This window comes from Lontra canadensis, unplaced genomic scaffold (genome assembly GCF_010015895.1).
Source record: "Lontra canadensis isolate GAN:19392208 unplaced genomic scaffold, GSC_riverotter_1.0 scaffold132, whole genome shotgun sequence".
NCBI classification, from domain to species: Eukaryota; Metazoa; Chordata; class Mammalia; order Carnivora; family Mustelidae; genus Lontra; species Lontra canadensis.
In genome coordinates this window covers 4,059,420-4,080,017 of record NW_022631126.1, presented here as the reverse complement: position 1 = coordinate 4,080,017, position 20,598 = coordinate 4,059,420, and positions in this window count along the sequence as shown.

Here is a 20,598-nt window from a genome sequence, read left to right as displayed (position 1 = left end):
CCCATGGTGGGAGTGAGGATCCTGTCCCCCTGCCCCAAAGCAGGCTGGAATTGTGTACCTGACCCAGGCAAATCAGCATGACAGAAAAGGGAAGTGTGTGGCCTTTAGAGCCAGTCTTCATGGGGTCCCCAACTGTGGGAACTTAGGCAAGTTACTTAGCCTCTCTGTGCCTCAGTTTCTCCATCTTTTTTTTTTTTTTTAAGTTTCTCCATCTTTAAAGTGAAGATATTGGGGCACCTGGCTGGCTCAGTGGGTTAAAGCCTCTGCCTTCAGCTCAGGTCATGATCCCAGGGTCCTGGGATAGAGCACTGCATCAGGCTCTCTGCTCAGCGGGGAGCTTGCTTCCCCTTCTCTCTCTGCCTGCCTCTCTGCTGTCAAATAATCTGATCTCTCGCTGTCAAATAAATAAAATACCTGATCTCTCGCTGTCAAATAAATAAAATCTTTTTAAAAAATAAAATGAAGATATTGATAGCATCTTCTTTATAATTCTTTTATGGAAATTAAATGCATTAAATATGTAAGTTGTTTACATCTTACTGGAACACAGTAAGTGCTTGGTTAAGTGTTGGCCATTATCAGGGAAAAAGCTCTGCCAGCCTGTCCAGAGTTGTGTCAAGAAACAGTTCGCCCTTGGTGGAGGCAGGAGGTGGAGAACTGGGACTATACTACATACTGTTCATGGTGTATCCATTCTGGTTCCTAGTGTTCACCGTCCAAGATTTCAAAGATCTCAAAAGACACTCGAAATGAATAGAAATGGAACTGCAGAACTTATCCATGTTGCATAACTGAAACCTTGTACCCATCGACCAACATCTCCCTTTTTTATATACAGCGATGTGACTAACAGTACTGTATTGTATACTTGAAATTTGCTAGGAGGGTAGATCTTAAGTGTTCTCAGCACACACACACAACACACACATGCACACACACACAGAGAAAATGAAAAGAAAGAAAAGAAAAAGAAAAAGACAACTATGAAGGTGATGGGTATATTGTGGTGATTCTTTCCCGATATATATACATATCAAAACATCAACTTATACATTTTAAATATATGTATTTTTAAAATTCATCAGTTATACTTCACTAGAGCCAGAAAAGAAGCTAGTAAGAATAATAATTATTAACCATTCTCTATTCCATGCAGAGTTAATGAAGATTAACGGGTCTTTTCATGTTCTGTGCTTTGAGATTCTACAGCAAAGATATTATATGATCCTAAGGCAGAGATTCTTAATCGTTTTTTGTTCTGTGGGCCCCATGGAACCTGTAAACTCCTTCTCAAAATAATGTTTTCAAAGGCATAAAATAAAATATATAAAGGGAACTATAGTGAAATACGGTTATCAAGATACAAATAGAAACCCAAATCTGTAATACAGTAATATATGTGCTTTTAATTAACACATTAAATAAAAACGATCTAACAGTGCGCCTACTAACTACCTTAATTTCAAAGTGAGGAAGAGCATAAATAATATGTTTATACACCTGCAACAACAGTAAAATGATATGAAAAATTCTGTGATTTTTATTAGTGATAAAGGCAGGGATGCGAGTCAGAATCATATTTGGAATTTAAATATTCACCTTTAGCTTCAGAATCAAGTCCCACCTAAGGCTTTCATGAAATTATTTCCCATGTGGACCTGACAGATTCTCTGCATCTGATGGCAGTTGGGAATGTCCCATAACTACATGAGTGCCTGGCACAGAGAAGGTGATCAATAAATATTTATCAATGAGTGAATGAAACTGATCTACGAGAGAAGCAAGCAAAGTACTCTCTCCCATGCATGCATTCCCTATTTGTCCTCCTCCTCACTCCTTTTCACCCCATACTTATACATACATACATTCGCTGCACGAATATTCAAGTTTATTTACTGGGCAGCTACTCCATGAATGACATCATCCTAGGATCTATGGATGACACCGAGATGAATGAAGGAGACGTGCATCTGGCCCTAAAAGAGGACATAACCTGGGAGGATATGATGGGAACCTAGAAAAACCTCACTTGTTTTGAGCATGTGACTATTTTTTTTTTATCGATTGCCTCTCTTTTTCCTTGAGAGCTTCTATAAAACCTGGGAAGCCATCAAGGCGAATTTCAAAGTTGGCAATAATGAAAGAGCAGCCAGGTTGCAGTATCTGAAAAAGAAACCTGTCACACACAGGGCTTGTTCAAACCACGCAATTTGCCAAGCTGACTTTGGAAGAAGTAGGTCAGTTTGCAGAGTGAGCGGCCGTAAGAGTCTGCAACAGCTGTCAGAGCTGGAACCTACGTTTGCTAGGGGGGAAACATCACAGATGGGACCTCTTTAAAATATTCCATAGAAGGGTGCTCACTATTGAAATTTTTGAAGATTGTTTTACAAGATGTTTCCATACTGACTTAGGGAGAAATTAGATTATTTTTTTTTTAATTTCTTTCTTTATTCATTTACTTGACAGAGATCACAAGCAGGCAGAGAAGCAAGCAGAGAGAGAGGAGGAAGCAGGCTCCCTGCTGAGCAGAGAGCCCGATGTGGGGCCCGATCCCTGGACCCTGGGATCATGACCTGAGCCGAAGGCAGAGGCCTCAACCCACTGAGCCACCCAGGCGCCCCCTAGGGAGAAATTAGGTCACTTCACCCACAACATTTGGTAACATCAGAGCGGGTATGCAAAGTTCCTTCTCGATGTCACCGCTAGACTTTTCATAGACCCTACTCTGCTATTGTTTGAAGGAAGCTGCTCCCCAAGTATGGATGTGGTACCGGTTGGTTTTTAGAAGAGCCCTTTCCTCTGGTCACAGTGGTCGGCTGGCCTGTCAGTTTCTTGTCCACAGCAGAGCCGATAATCCTCCCTACTTTCCATTCTCCTGGTACAGAAGTCTAGGTTGTAGACTTGGGGTTGACAAATGAGGGCCCAAGGGCCAACTGCCTGTTTTTACCATGCGCTGACTTAATTCAAACTTACCTCTCCTTTTTTCATCTTAAACCCTATAAAGATGCCAGAGGGCATTAAAGTCTGCTCCGTCGAAAAAGTTTTTTCATGTTGTTGAAGGTACAGGTGAAATAAGACAGGTCCATAAATAACTATAACACAAAGATCAAAGTTGCAAGTGAGAGACAGAGAAAAATACTTTGGGAGCTCAATGTGGGAAAAACTACTTTAGACTTGGGGAACAGGAAAAGCTTTTCAGAAAAAAGAGGTATTTAATCCAGGCTGTGAGGCATGAATAGAATCTGAACAAGAACCTTATGAAAGGGGTCGGAATCACAGATCCCATATGATCTGCGAGGACCTGGGGAAATCACCCAAAGTCTTGGATCTTCCACGTTCACCGATCTATGCATCCAACAAAGATTTGTTAATTTTTCTGCTAAATCAGGGGCACCGGATTATGGAGATCCAAACAGAGTGATCTAACTCTTCTCCTCTCATCTCAATTTCCAAGGTCTTGCCGAAAATGACCCAACAAGTATACAGAGACATCATTAAGGGCAAGTAATGAAGGTGGCATGCCTATGCTACAAACTTCAAGGGATTTCTCCTAGACTTAGACAAGTAGGACCACATTAAAACAAGTCTGGTTAATTTTGTGTGTCAACTTGACTGAGCTTAGTGATATCTCGATCGCTGGTAAAACATTATTTCTGGGTGTGTCTGTCACAGTGTCTCTGGAGGAGATTAACACGTGAATCAATACACTGAGCACAGAAGATTCGTCTTTACCAGTGTGGGCGGGCATCATTCAGTCTGTTGAGGGCCCAAATATGCACAAAGGCAGAGGAAAGGCGAATTCTTTCTCTCTCTGCTTGAGCTGGGACATCTATCTTCTCCTACCCTTGGCCATCTGAGCTCCTGGTTCTCAGGCCTTCAGACCCTGGGACTTATACCAGCTGACCCCCACTTCTCGGGCCTTAGGGCTCTGACTAAATTACACTCCCAGCTTTCTTGGTTATCCAGCTTGCGGATGGCGTATCGTGGAGCTTCTCAGCCTTCATAATCGTGTGAGCCAATTCCCATGATAAATCTCCTCTTATATCTCTCTATATATCCTATTGGTTCTGTTTCTCTAGAGAACCCAACTAATATAGGAAGGCAGAGAAGGCCACAAGAGATGTGGAAATTTAGAAGAATGCTATGCTGCTCTTCAGATGTGGAGAGGTGATGTTCAGGGGAAAGAATAAGTCATAGTATGTAGGGGAAGTACTACACATGAATTTCATTCATCAGTCAAGAGGCAGCTGCTTCCATGATCAATGGTGACATCCAACAGGAAGCTGGAAAACAAGCCTCCTCCATGACAAGGTATGATTTCCCTGATTGAGTGGCCAGTATTACTGGAAAGGTCAGTAGAGCCACAATATCTATTTGAAGCCGAGGTCAAGTTTCATAGAATATAAAATAAAGATAATAGGTGCCTAGATCAGTAGCGTTACCAAGTACAAAGGAAAAAAGGAGTCAGAGAGATCCTATAGCACCTGGATTCCTATCCAGTCCAATCCAATTCATAGAATCCATTAGATCTATAACTGATAATGAAAAAAATCTATCTATCTATATATATACCTATATATAGATATATACAAGTGTTCGGATGGATAATAAAGAACTTATGGAGATGCTTTATACTATCTTTCACAAATAGGAGGCAAGAAATACCTTCAATCAAGGCTAAAAAATAAGATAAAGAAACAATCTGAGTCCCATGGAAAGATATTAGAGGAAACATAATAGAGGAAAGAAAATGTAGGGGTACCTGAGTGGCTCAGTTGATTAAGTGATTTTTGGCTCAGGTCATGATCTCAGGGTCGTGGGATCAAACCCTGTGTTGGGCTCCATGGTGGGCATACAACATATTTAATATTTTCTCTCCCTCTCCATCTCCCTCTGTTCCTACCCGCCTTCCCTTTCTCTCTTAAAAAAAGGGGGAGGGAGAAAATATACGTTCAAAAGAATATTTAAAAAAATAGAAGTTTCAAAACATTTTAGATAACATGTATTTTCTACTCTATGAAATCAAAATAGAAAAATAGGATGATATCACAGTAGTCAATGATGAAAAGTTGAAGCACGAGATAAAGAGAAGATATAAGGAAATCAATAATGCAGAATTTTAAATTACATTAGAAAACTAAATCAGTGGTATGTGACTCATAAACTTGGGAAGCTCTAGAATGCAGAATCCAAGAAAAGGCAATGAAAATAATGAGAAAGAATTTTATAGCTTATGTCTAGAGGAAAGAGAATAGAGATTCATGATATTAGTTTTTGGGAGAAAAAGAAAGGAATAAATGATATATAAAAATCAAAGGGCACCTGTGTGGCTCAGTCGGTTGGGCGTCTGCCTTCCAGTCGGGGGTCCTGGGATCAAGCCCTGTGTCGGGCTCCCTGCTCAGCTGGGAACCTGTTTCTCCCTCTGCCCACAGCTCCCCCTCTTCATGCTTGCTCTCTCTCTGTCAAATAAATAGATGACATCTTTAAAAAAATAATCAAAGACAAAATTTAATATAGCACTCCTGAACTGAAGAAATAACCAAACCACCCAGTGTACAGGGCTCAGCTAGTTGTGGCAAATTTTACAGAAATAAATGAACTCTGAACTATCTTCATAATTCATTTAAGGATAAAGAAAGAATTCTAGGAGTGTAAAGTTTGTATTAAAATGGTTTCTTACAAAGGCAGTTCATTGCATTGGCAGGACATTTTTTCCTTTTAATGTGTCCCTCATGTTCCCTTTCCTTTCCTCATTCTTAAAAAAGAAGGTATCTGTCTAGGCTCAGAAGTTCATAGGGGCGCCTGGGTCACTCAGTCAGTTAAGTGGCTGCCTTTGGTTCAGGTCATGATTCTGGGGTCCTGGGATCAAGCCCCTGCTTGATCCCAAGCAGACTCCTGCCCAGCGGGGAGTCTGCTTCTCCTTCTCCCTGTGCTCCTACTCCCTGCTCATGCTCTCTCTCTCTCTCAAATTAATTAATTAACTAATTAATTAAAATACCACATAAAAACCTTCTTTCCTTTTTACTCTTGTGGTATCTAAATCCCATCTATCCATCCAACAAATATGTATTGAGTATCTAGTCGGTGCCAAGTAAGTGTTCTAGACTGCAGATATATCTGCAAACAAAAGAGAACAAGGACAATAACAAATACAATATATTGTGTGTAAGAAGTGTTATGTAATAAAAACAAAGCAGACAAAAAGAACAGAGAGTGGAGGAGAAAATAAAGAACTCTTCCCTAAGAAATTGGCCTTTGCACAGGAACCCAAATGAATTGAGGAAACAAGCCAGGCAGATATGTTGGGGAAGAAGGAATTGTAAGTACAAATGACTTAAACTAGAAATGTGCTTGTCTGGGGCAGTTGTAGATGAACAAGAGACCAGTTTGGCTGAAGCAGAGTGAGTGAGGGAGAGGGCTTAGAATAGGAACTCAGACACACAGGTATGTAGAAGTTAGACTATGAGGGCTGTGAGACAATGCAAGGAGATTGAATTTTATTTCACTTTATTTTTTTAAATGTTTATTTATTTATTTGAAAGAGAGAGAGAGAGGAGGGGGAAGGGGCAGGGGGAGAGGGAGATAGAAACTCAAGCAGACTCCTTGCCGAGCATAGACCTGACCTCGGTCTTGATATCACCTGAACCAAAATCACGAGTCAGACGTTTAAGCGAATGAGTCACCCAGGCGCCCCAAGAGATTGAATGTTATAGCTGAGCAAGGTGGGGACCAACTGTAGCATTTGAGCAGAGGAGTGACATGATCTGACTAACTTTTTAAAGGAATCTCAGTTGCTGCCGTGTGTAATATATGGGAGGCAGGCAAGGGAAGCAACAAGAAGATCATTAGGGAGCCATTGCAAAAGTCCAGGAGGGAGATCATGGTGGGTGGGAGCTGTAAGATCTTCCCAAACCTCCAACTGAAGTTAGAGTGCAGAGCTCCTTCTGTCAAATCCTCAGTCTCTATTCAGCTCCTTCCTCGTGAAACACTATCCTCTAAAGTGACATCTTCCTCCTCTCCCCACTGCCAGGTTCCACATATCTCGGAACTGAAATTCTACCCATAAAGCAATGGTTGCTGTCAAGTGTTGCTACTAGATTCTTCCTATCTTCACCCCTGGAGCTTTTCTCATGGGGGGAACACCTCCACAAATTCAACCCACTCCAATTCTCTTCTCAGATTTGCCAACTCTATCTGAATGTGGAAATACGCTGGGTAGTCCTTAAAGGGTGGTTGACCAGTTGTCTGATCGTTTACAGCCACCTGTCTCTGAGCTGGGGAGATGCTGGGCTGATAGTCATTTTAGTTTTGTTTTTTTTTTCTAATGTTCTTGCTTTTGTGAATCAACAGGAACAGAAATCCAAGCAGGTCTTACATTTTGTTAACTCAGGTCCATTTATCCTATAACTGAATTATATTCTTCCCAGATTTGAGGCATTACAGATTTTGTCAACTCTCCTTCTCCTCTCTCTCTTTTCTATAAATAGTCTTCAGGGTTGTTGTTTTGTTTTGTTTTGTTTGTAGTTTTTAGAGACAAGAAAGGAGAGTCAGTAGTTAAAGCCGTCAGCCATTCACCATTTTAAAACAGATGTTCCTGAGACTGCACTTACCAGTACAGAGAAGGATAATAGAGGATATCCCACTGCAAGTAAGGGACTACAAGAACGGTAGCAATTATCACTGTTACAAGCATTTTCACAAAAGAATGAGTTTTCAAAACAGGAATTAGACATAACATGACTAATTAATTAAGGAATGTAGTTTGTACCATGTGGTCCACTGGAGTTATAACAAAATCTCCAGTTTTCTGCAAATTCACAGGGATAAAAGCTGTTGTATAGACCAGAGACACACACTTACTTTGCTTTAGAGGTAGCTGTGGTTTATCCGTGGCATTATTTTGTTTACGCTTGGTTGTTGTACATCAATCAAAACTTCAAACTCAAGGTCAAGGATGAGAGAGGAACACAAGAAATCGCTGAGTATGTAGAAGGAAGATATAAGGAAGTGTTTAGGTCTGGTTTTGTCACTTTTGATTTGGCATTTTTGCTTATAATAACAAAAATATGCTCAAAGCATTATTTACTTATATCCCTGGAGGAGAAAAAAATGTTGTAAATCTAAAACTCTCTAGCTCCTTGATTACTTTTTTCCCCCAATGCACTTTACATTTACAATGCATTTTTGAAATTTTACAATGAGTTTAAAACAAAAGATTTCAGTCATAGAAAAACATACCGTACATTGCTCTAGACTTGTCGCCAACATAATAAAACAAGAAAATGGAAATTATCAGTATATATTTGGAAAAGTGGAGGCAAAATTATTTTTAAATGAGAAGTAAGTCTACCTTAAAACTCCATGAAAATCAACTTTAAAAATTTTAGAATTTAATATATGAAAGTTCGATAATGTGGCCAAACACAAGACAAGTATTAAAAAAAAAATCTTCGTATATGCCTGAAAAAATAGTGAAAAAATTGGACAGTGCCATTCATATGATGACCTAAAAATAAAACATCTAGAATTAAGTTTACCAAATAGGAGTAGAATTCTTATGAAGAAATATATCAACTTGACTAAAGGACATAAAGGAAGACCAAAATAAACAGTCAAATAATAAAGAGACATACCAAGTTCTTGGGTAGAAAGATGAAATTTCAAAAAGATTTCAACCTAATTTCCTGAAATTAATCTGAAGTTTAGGACTATCCCAATACAGATACCAAAATAGTTTTTAGAGCCTAGGGGACTGACATAATAATTCAAAAGCTCATTTGTGGGAAGACTTAGGACTATAAGCTAGAATATTTTGAAAAAGAAATGGAATGTGATATAATTTAGGTATTAAAGCATATAACAGAGGAATACACTATTGAAACAGTATCGTGCATATAAAGACCCACAGAGTTTGGGTTTGTTTTTTGTTTTTTGTTTTTAATTTTATTTATTTGTTTGACAGATAAAGATCACAAGTAGGCAGAGAGGCAGGCAGAGAGAGAGGAGGAAGCAGGCTCCCCGCTGAGCAGAGAGCCCGATGCGGGGCTCAATCCCAGGACCCTGGGATCATGACCTGAGCGGAAGGCAGAGGCTTTAACCCACTGAAGCACCCAGGCGCCCCGTGTTTGTTTGTTTGTTTGTTTGTTTGTTTTAACAGAGCAGAAAGCTTAGGAATAGATTTAAGTACAAGTAAGTATTTATTACAAAAGGATGTTAACATTTTAAGTGAGAAACAAGATGATAGATGATTCAACAAATTACTCAGAGGCAAATGGTTAATTATTTGTAAACAAAGCTTCAAGTCCTAATGATTATTGTGCACCAAAATAAACCCCAGGTACATTAAGGCATTAAATGAAAAAAAGTTAAAATATAAGGCTGCGTGCAGAAAGTGTTGGTAAATATGTAATAGAAAATTTAGTCAGGGATGGTCTTCCCGAGTTTAGCACTATTTCAGTTTACTACTAACTCCATGCCAGCTGTTAGATATTTGGAATATTACTTCTGTTGGAGAAGTAATAGTTGAGGTGGTCAGTGACCTGGTTAGGCGAGGTTTCAGAACATTATTTATGAGACAGAGAAGCTCCCCAGAAAGCAATTCAGTCATTGGGAAAACGTCAAGTATGATCAACGTGACCCAGTATCTAGGCATATTGATTAGCATGGAGTCTTCCTTAGATCCAGCATGACGACCATCACCAGACTTTGTCCCTGTGTAGCCATGTGGACTGATGCCTCGGGTCTGGGGAGAGACACCTGTGCATAAAAACTGGAAGAGTCTGTTTCATCGAAACTTACAAAATTTTGTGACACCAGCAGCCCCACTTTGGTACCATTTATAACAGAATGAAACACACAATGGATGTGTGTGTGGAAGGGGAATTGATAGATATGTTTTCAGTCAGGCCAGACCAGAGGAAGCTACGATAATAAATGATCCCAAATCTCAGTGACTTATAACAACAAATGTTTATTTCTTACCCTCGTGATATGTTCATCATTGCTCCGCAGCAGTTCTACAATACTACATCTTTATCCTGGAGTCAGACTAATAGACCAGCCTCTACTGGGGGTCCTTCCAGCTCTCCTGGCACCAGGAAGAGAAACTTGGTAACGGCACAGTGTTTCAGGGTTTCCCCAAAGCCACACTTCAGCTTGCATTTCAATGGCCTACCTGAGTCACGTGACAAAGCTTGCTATGGTGGAATGAGGAGGTATGACCCTCCCGTGAGGCAGGGTGTCCCTGGGAAGGCAGAGGAGCATTTGGTGGGTCCTTAATTCAACCTAACACACCCATCCTCTCAAAGACAACCTTGTTGCCGTAGAGCCTACAGCGTCCTAGACACTCCCAGTCCATTCGGGAACTTGCCCTCTGGCCCCAGACCCAGCAAGACCCAGAGTTTTCCCAGAAGCCATCAGCTTGATCTTCCCTTTCCGAGGTGAACACTCAGCCAGTAGAGCAGATGTGGACTGCCAAGGTGGTGTCAGGACCCAGGGTGATGGACAGCTCCTCTGTTTTGTTTACTCTTCTAGGCAGGGTGATAAATTCTCCTTCTAATCAGGTTCGGTGTTTCTCACTCTCCGATCCACCAACCCTGCTAATGAATGATTCACTGAAGTCAGTGGCTAAGAACAGCATGCTGCACCCTGCTCTGCCTTTGTTATGCAAAGTCATGCCCTCACTATCTCCCAAACACAAAACCGAGTTCCCGAGGATGGCGTGGATAGATGATGGAGTGTACAACGGCCTCTGGTAATTTGTTCACAGTAATTCAGGCCAGTATATTCTGTCAAGTCTGCTACTGAATACATTTGGTTTCACTTGCTTGTGGGAGAATGGAGCTTGGAGGGGGCTCTGAGGCTGATCTGCAAATAAAATCCTGAGAGGTCCTGAGCTGTCAGTCCAAGAGACCTCACAGAGCTAATGTTCTGAGCCTTCCCACTGGGCCCAGAGAAGCCTCAGCTCTAGGGGGAATCCAAGGAGGTAACTCCATGGGAACCCTAGCCCTTGACTGACTCAAGCCATCACTGGGGCCTGAGAGAAATTAAATTGAACACAGAATGGAGAGATCTGCTTTTCTTTTTCAGTCCAGGCCATGCATCCCCTCCCCAAATTCATATCAAAACAAACACGTCAAAAGGAGTTAAAGGAAGAGGACTTTAAACCATAGCACGGCTCACTCGACTTATGTCTAAAGCTGCTTTCCAAGCAGGAAGATATTTAAAATGGTGCAGGCTCTGGGGCATCACATCCAAGGACCCTAGTGACTGAGGCACAAGAATGCCCCTGGCTGCATTTCTAAATGGTTCTAAAATGGTTGCCCCTTTTGTGGGCAACATTGTTACCCAATGTTGTGAGTATGTAAAAGATCTGAGGATGTTATTTGGAAAAGTGTTGGCACCTGGAGTGATGAGGAGAGAGCCCTACAGTGAAAGTACAAATAAATCAATGGGGTGGAAGAATTGTGCTCACACAAACTGAATCTTCGCCCCCATCACCTGAGAATTAAGAGCCCATTTCGCCTGATGGGTAGACTAAGGCAGAGTGCTCCTCCCGGTCCTCACCTGGAGCCCAGGTGCAGCCTTGAATGGTCAGGGGCAACACTGAGGATAACTGATGGGAAGGTTGGCGCTCTCTGGACAACGGTTGCCCAGCTGGTACAACATTCAGGACATGTCCTTGGGAGAAAATTCATCAGGGTCAGCCTTGGTGTCGGCGACATAAAACATGCTAAGGTTAACTAACCCGCACTGGCAAGGAAAATGCATTTTTAGAACTTTGCCATAAGCACTGAGTGAGCCAGCCAGGGAGACAAGAAAAGAATGTCGATATGAATGCGCGAGGCTATGGTTAATTTAGTTTCCATGTGGGCTACCTTGGTCAAGGATAATTAAGGGGAATAGTTATTTTAAGTGCTGTAGGTAAAGATCTCAGCCTAAATCTTGAGAATGCAAGAAATATCTTTTTTGTGTGTTCTACAACAATCTCTCTCCCCAAGTCTCTGGCCTCCCATCAATGGCATCAGAAAACCTAACTAACTCCAATTCTTCTTGTAATGTACCCTCTCTCAGGGGAGGGTTTTGATGTTATGCCTCATGAAGGCATCAGTGGGATGGATTCTGGCTTTCCATCTCTGGTCTTTACAGTGTGTTGCCCCCCCCACCACCACCATGGGGCCCTTTGGATTCAGGGCCTCTTTCCTACTTTGTTTTCATGCTCGGAGTGAGGTTGCTCCTGGTCCCACTTGCCTATTTACAGCGCGGAGACGAGACGGGTTCTCCAGAGAAACAGAAACAAACAGCCTATATAAAGATACACAGAGACAGATGTATTACAGGGGATTGGCTTACACAGTTATGAAAGCTGAAAAGTAGCAGGATCTGTCACCTGCAAGCCAGAGGCTCAGGGACACCAGTGGTATAACTCCAGCACCCAGCTGAAGGCCTGAGACCCAGGGATGCCAGTGGTCTAAAGTCTCAGTCTGTGTCTGAAAGCCCAAGAGCCAGGAGAGCTGATGTCTGAGCATCCCTTAGCCCAGTCAATGACACATAAAATTAGCCATATATTATGTATATCTGTAGATCTGTATCTATAGCTCTGGCTGTATCTGTGTCTATACAGGTTGACCTCTAAAACTGTAACTATGTATCTATACATGAGTGTGTATTCTTTTAAACATACAGTTGACCTTTGGATTTGTCTGACATTTGTTTCTTTTTTAATTTTTACTTAAAAATTATCTATTTATTTATTTGACAAAGAGAGAGAGAGAGAGAGCCAGAGTGGGAACACAAGCAGGGGGTGTGGGAGAGGGAGAAGCAGGCTCCCTGCTGAGCAGGGAACCCGATGTGGGGCTTGATCCCAAAGGCTACCACTTAACAACTGAACCACCCAGGCTCTCGACATTTTTTTCTTTTGACAGAATTAGCATCCTACTGTACGCACAGCATTCCTGCAACTTTCTTTTTCAGTTAACAATATGTGTAGAAGATAGTCCCAGATAGACACATATAAATCTACTTGGTTAGCTTAATAGCCGGACGGCATTCTACTGCATGGCTGTTCCACGGTGTAATTAACTGTTTCACTGCTGCTGCTGTAGATTTCATCCATCTCTACTGATATGTCTCACTTTGTGTCCATGTATTACTTCTCTAGATATCTACCCAGGTTTCTTGGTAGAGTGTTTCTTGGTAGATGGAGTTCTTAAAAGAAAAAAAGTATACCGTGGAATTGCTTTCTAGAAAAGTCTTAACCAAACTGATCTTCTACCAACAGTACACGGAAAGACTCTTCAGCATGCACTTACGATTGCCTCAACTTTACTCTTCTACGGCGGGGGGGAAAGACTATGGAATGTCGTTGTTGTTATATTTACCATTTTCTTGATTACTAGTAAGATTAACTATCTTTCCATTTGCAGTTCTTCTTTTTGTGAGCTGTTTCCATGGTCTGCCCAATTTTCTGTGAAGTGTTAGTGTCTGTGTCTTACTGACTTTTGAGAAATCTTGATATATTTGGGCATCAATCTTTGGTTATTTCTTTCAGCGTCATTGAGATATGATTGACGTGGGTAGGACATGGTGGGCGTTTCAGGTGCTCATCACGTTGATTTCATGCACTTAGAAACCACAAGATGATTACCACCGTGGCATTAGCTAACGCCTCTGGCACATATTTTCACATGTTTTAATGTAGCTGATTAGTGGTCCTTTCATTTCGGCTTGAAGAACTCTCTTTTCAGCATTTCTCGTAAGGCAGGTCTAGTGGTGATGACCTCCCTCTGCTTTTGTTTGTCTGGGAAAGTGTTTACTTGTCCACTTGGGAAGGGTCGCTCTGCCAGGTGTATTTCACTTCAATCCATCTAGAATTTACCTCTTGAGTCAGGAAAAGGTAGATATCTACTTTTCTTTTTTCTTTCCAAAGGGATAAAGAAATACTATTTGTTGAATAACTCCTTCTTCTCTATCGTTTTGAAGATGCTGCTTTTATAATATACTGAACAGCACCCCTCCCACCCCCCCTCCACCAGTACGCACGTGAGCATGAGCCTTTTTCTAGGCTCTCTATTCTACTCCATCGATCTGTTTGGCTATCTTGGTACCAAAACACATTGGGGTAGGTTGTAGCTTTTTAGGAGGATTTCCTGGCGCTTTGAGGTACCAGAAGGGAATCTCCATACATGTAACTGAATGACTGGCCTCTTTCACACATGCTAGATCTCTCCTTGGGAACTCTGACTGACCCCTCTCCTCCTGCCTGAGGTTAGGAGAAAGAAGCTCGTGCTTACTTCTGGGAGAGCTTCTGGCTTTTCCATAGCTCAATGATTGGCCTAAACTTGCTAATAATCCCAGAAAGAAGAGAGAAAATTTCCCTATTCCTCTTTGTCTAGGCCTGCCTCTCAAATCATGTCCTATCCTAGGGTTCAGCCCTGCCTAGGATGACCGTCCACTCCGGGCCAATTGCACCTTGCTGCGCATGTGAGCACGTGATCTTCTGGATGGCCCCCAGTGTACAATCATGCAACGGTCAGTTACTTGAGTGTGTCTGAGTGTCTGGTATTAAATGATGTCATGTGTGATGTCACAGCCCAGGTGGTTTTAGAATGTGTCACCTCCAGCTTGTTGTCATTCGATTTCTTATCAAGACTTGGAAAAAAGAAACATGGCATCTAGACTCACCCAGGACCATCCTGCTCTCCATTTATCCCTGGACTTTATATTACAGCGTTTTGTTTCTGAGTCTGCTGCCGGCTATGGGTTCCTGTAAGTCAGGGATAACAGGTGTGAACCTTTGGATTTCCTTGGTCTATTTTCCAGTGTTTAGCACAGAGTCTGGCACAAAGTGAGTACAATATTACAATAACATTTGTCTCAATGGATTGGATAATTAGCATTGTCACACATTCCCTCCAGCGTCATCCTAATTACATAAGGCTTTTTGGAGCCTGATCATGCATCCCACAATTTCCATTTGCTCCTTTGCCTCCTCCATGGTGCCACTGTGTAATTTCTTTACCTCAATATTAGCTCGATTGTCTGTGTGACCCCCGTGTCTGTCCCCATTAGCGTCTTTTACATTAAATCAGGTATCTGCACCAGCGCAAGAGGCTCTTTGCAGCTTGATCAGTGAGCAATGGATCAGACAGCTGAACGGTTGATTTAATTGGCATGAAATAACTAAGCCATCTGTTCCGTGGAGTTGATCTTTTAAGTGTTACTCTCTTGTCTGCTCTGAAATGTCTTGGTCACTTGGAAAGACCATGCATGTCAGGTGGCAGGGCACAAAAGATGGTTGCTTTAAGACAGAGAGCAAGGGTTTAAGGGAAATTGAAGAATTTTATGTTGCTCTCTATCTTTTACCCAGCTTCATCTTTCTTTATAGCACTTATTAGTATCTGCTATATTGCATAGTCACTTGTTTCTCCCTCTCCCTCTGTAGAGGTTAAGCACCAAGAGAGCAGGTACTTTGTCCTTTATGGTTCCTGCTGAGGCCAGGGCCTGGAATAGATTATCTACCTTGATCTGGGCACCAAAGAGATCTGCTCAGCTCCCTCTTGGGTTTAATGCTGCTGTGACTTGGTGTTGCAAAGATCCACTGGGAATGACAGGTGGATGGGAAGAAGGTGCAGAGGGTACAGGAAGGAGTCTAAAATCCAGTCTGACAATTTCAATGCGAACTTATTTTTTTAATTGAAGGGCGTTGGGGTCAATCTATAGGAACAGGGAGGGGAGGCACAGCCAGTGGTGTGGGTTGGGGCAGTTTGATGAGGGGGGCCTTGGGAATATTATTTAACCTTGCTGAAACTGGGTGTTCTCCTTTGTAAAATGGGGATATTATTTACCATCTTCAGTTTATGCTGATTAAATGAGATAATGTACATGAAATAATTGTCAGCACTTAGAATACTTACAATACTTACTACATGCCAGGTAATATTTTGAGAGCTTTATATATACTGACATACAGCAACCCTCTAGGTTAGGAACTGTTATTATCCCCAGCTTATCCAAGTAGGGAAACTGAGGTATAGAGAGGTGCCCACGTTCTCTTGGCTAGAATGTGGTAGAGCTAGAATTTAAGCCAAGGCTGGTTCCAGAGACCACAAGAGCCTGGTATAGAATGGTAACAACGAGTGTTTCAATCTGTAAATCCCCAACTTCTTTCTGCTTGTCTAGATTGCTGAGCTGGAAAGTAAGACAGGATTCAAGTAGGTTGCAAAACTGCAAAGCTGGGTTTTGTGTCTGGGTCAAGTCAGGTTGCCTATTCCAACATCTGGGAATAGGGCTTAAAGTGAACTACTAAGGAGTTAGGTCCAGCTTCTAAGGGCTCTGGGACAAGACTTCAGTCTAGTGGGAAATGTGCACAAGAGTCAGGGCAGAATTGGGTGAACTAGGAGCCAAGCACGGGGAATGTGTGAGTTTGGGGCTCACCAGCCTGAAGATGATACACTGCCAGGCCAAGCTGTGTGGACAAGCCACACCCTCCAAAACAATATCCCTAGTGGTCAGGCAAGGCTGGGCCCACCAGATCCATCCTGATTCGTCAACCCAACTGAGAATCAGACTGTTACAAGAAAGTCAGGTCATGATTTGTGTTTAAGTAGACGCTGGATCTCATTCTATTCTGTGGTTATTCTAGGAGACAAACCCATAGAAAGAATACAGCATTCAGATGCTGCGTACAATTCAGCCATTCTAGTATAGTATACGCAGAAGCATACTTGGAATGGAAAAGCACCTGCTGAGGAGATCCTAGATCCAATCCAACCACTCCAACATACATATAAAATCTATTTACCAATGTAATAAATATTACATTATGTAAGCATTATCTGCATATGTCGATATCAATATTTATCTGTAGAGAGAGTACATCCAATCATTCTAGGAGACAAATAGATATACAAAGAGAGCTCCCTAAGAGATGCTGGGTCAGCTTCAACTGGGGTGATACACAAATGCACAGAATGAGCACACTGATGTGTGTGTGTGCTAGAACCCCCAACCCATTCTCCACACAGTAGCATGGGTGATCCCATGAAAACACAGAGCTGGCTATGCCATGGTCAAGCCAAGGTCTTGATCTGGGCTGTATCTCTTGATTAGGAAGATCAGAAGTTGCATGAGCCCTATAGACATGTAGGGATCAAATGCTAAGAAGTTTGAAATTTGCTCCCAGCCGGGGGTACTGCTGGCAAATGATGGCTACCATCACTTGGAAATCTTGAGATCTCCTGATCAGGTGGGAATCTGAGTTCCGGCAAAACTCCTTTTATCAGAAGGGGCTGGGGCGGGGCGCCTGGGTGGCTCAGTGGGTTAAAGCCTCTGCCTTCTGCTTGGGTCATGATCCCAGGGTCCTGGGATCGAGCCCCGCATCGGGCTCTCTGCTCAGCGGGGAGCCTGCTTCCTCCTCTCTCTCTCCCTGCCTCTCTACTTACTTGTATATCTCTGTCTGTCAAATAAATAAATAAAATCTTAAAAAAAAAAAAAAAAGAAGTCGCTGGAGCATCATTACTGTCTAACAGCCTGAAGAGTTTGCCCATTCTCATTCATCACACAATCCAGATTGCTTAAAGCCCTTAAATGGTATCTCATCCCTCTTGGATAAAGCACCATGTGTCCTCCCCCACAACCCCACCCCAGCCCAAAGAAACCCCTTCAAATCCTTTGCATCACACACTAGGATTGGCAAAAGCTGGTTCCCTCTCCTTGTTCACTGTGTCCCAGCCACACCAGCCTCCTTTCCATGCCTTAAAAAGATCATGCTCGTCCCAGCCCCCAGGCCTTTGCACATGCTGTGTCCTCTATCAGAGGCTCACAGTAGCTCAGGCTTAATTAACTCAGTTTTCCCTTCACACACCAACTCAAATATCACTTCTTCTGGGAAACTTTTCCACACCCTTGAAATACACTGTTCTTTAAGGGATGTTTCCTTGTTTTGCTTCACCGCACTTACATATATATAAATATATTGGTATTGTTCTTTGATTTGTTAAGAATCTGCCTCCACCATGAGCATGTGATCTCGATGAAGAAAGTAACTGTGTAACATACTTTCTTTGCTAGGATATCCCCAGCATGCAACACAGTGCCTGGAACACAAAAGGTTCTCAACAAAATCCTGCAAAATGTATGAATGAATCTTTAGACTGTGCTTGTTTGAGTTAAAATTACTTTACCAGTGAAATTGGGGGATGTCATTCCAACTCTACTCGTTGCCCCAGCCTCTGCATAGTAGGGGCTCACTATATATCTGTTGGCCGACTAACAAATGGGGAAGGAAGGAACGAGAGATGTGGTCCAAACAGGGTGGTTGCCCACAGTATCTCCTTTCCAGGTCATCAATTCAGCCACAGGCATCCCATAAACGTCTGCATCCACCTGCATCCTGTGGTCCTCTGGGATGCTTTCCAAATTCTGCCTCCAGAAACCACTTGCTTTGTTTTGCTTTCTCTCCATTGCTGATTGTCTGCTTTAGTCCCCGTTCCTTCTCTTTGCATGCGTGGTGGACTTAACGATACTGTGGCTCAACTCCATACTCCATCGCAGGAAACAAACCCATCCTCCCCTGGGAATCTGATACCGGCTCCTTTCTCTGCATTCTGAAGCCTTGGGCTAGTCCCATTTTTTGCTCAGCTGTGCTTTGGAGACCACAGTCCAGACCAGAGTTGTTCAAACATCACTCAGAAGGGGAAGTCAGATGGCCATGATCCGCTGTAATTAATATTGCTATTTTGGACATTTAACTGGTCATGAATTAACTTATAAAACCAGAAAACAGAGTGGCCTGTGTTATAGCTACACAACCAGGCAGGGCACTAAATCCAGGCCTCTATGCCTGACCAGATGGGCTATTTGTGGATCAGTTACTTTGGCCATTGGCCGCTCCAGGCATTGGCTGGTTATCATTCTCCAAGCGGCCAAATGTGACGGTGGCTTCATTTCCTGGCAGGGTCTTGGCTGTGGAAAGAATTGTGAAGTGCAGGGGAAAGAAATGTGCTGGCTTCTTGGGACCCGAGATAGCGTGAGGGCCCCCAACCCACATGGCCTCTTGGCATTTTCCTCCTGGACATACGGGCTTCTGCGTGGGCACCGTGGACTGTCAGATCTACGCAAATGCCATTCGCAGACTCAAGCTAGAATCACTTCTTCTTTCTGAAAACCACATTCCTACTTCTCCAATCTGGACAAAAGCACAGAAGCATCTGATATGAGTTTGCAAGGTAGTGGTCTTCCACCTTGGCTACAAAGTAGAACCAGTTGAGAAGCTTAAAAAATCCTGGAGCCCAGCTCCATTGCTCATTCCAGAGCAACGACAAGAGACTCCGGGCATCAGTGTTTTTAAAAATCCGCAAGTGACCTCAGCGCACACCAAGAAGGCGAACCCCTGATCTCAAACCCGAGCGTACATATGTGTCATCCATCAGATGTATTAGAGCACAGATCCCCAAGCCCCAGCCCTAGCCCCAGAACTCTGAATTCAGTATTTCTAGGGTTGGGTCCAGGGATATGAATGTGACCAGATCCCTGGTGATACTGTTGCTACCTGTCCCCATACGCTAAGTAGATCTGTTCTAGAACATTGCTCCTCAGTATCTTTCATGGAGCTGCAGCCCAGGCAGCCTTCAGGAGCTCATTAGAAATTACAAATCTCAAGCCCATCCCACACCTGAGATATCAGAAGCCATGTTTTAAAAAGATCTCTAGGAAATGTACATGAACAGTAAGGATCGAAAAGCTTTAATGCATAGAGAGTACCAACATGAGGCATCCAGGCCAAAGTTGGCCAGCAGATATCTATATTACCTGGCCTGCACAGGATTTTTCGAAATTTAGAATTCACAACAGTTAATGATTGGGATTTTTGACTTCTCTTGAAAAATTGCAAGAGCTAGAGACACTGGGCTTCCATTCCCACATCATGACCACTGGGGACAGAATATACAAGCCTTAAGCTAGCACACGGCTACTTCCTTCACTAATGATGTCTGTGTGCTATCTGTAGGCATTTGTATTTGCGGCTTCTAGCTCATCCCTTACCTCTGCCTTCTTCTGCAGTTGAGAACTACTGCTCCCAAGCATTTTATCTGGAGCCAACCCATTTTCTCTCTTTGTACCTCACTCCATCCATCTATAAAATGGAGTAATAGCACTACCCTGGGTTCTGATCAAGGTGAAATGGACATGCAGGTCACGCTTTAAGCTCTACACCTCTGTTTTCCACCCCTGTTGTTGAGAAACCCGGGATTTCTCGAAGTATGGTCTCTGGGTCAGCAACACTAACGCCACCTGGGAACTTGTTAGAGATACAAACTTACCAGCCCCACCCCAGACCTAAGGGCTCAATAAACAGCCAGCTGTTTCAGGGGAGAGTGGAACTTTGGCTGGATTTCCCTGGGGATGCAAGGGCCATCACGAGCTCCATAATTCATGAGAAGAAATTTCAGTCAAGACTCATGGATGGCTAAAGTTTTTCAGGTAGGAGAGACCAGGGAAAAGTTTCCTCAGCTCCTTTCCTTGGACTCCCTGACACCTCGACCCATAGCTCACCTATGCTCCCATTTGAACCAATGAGCCCAGCTCAGACTTAGTGTC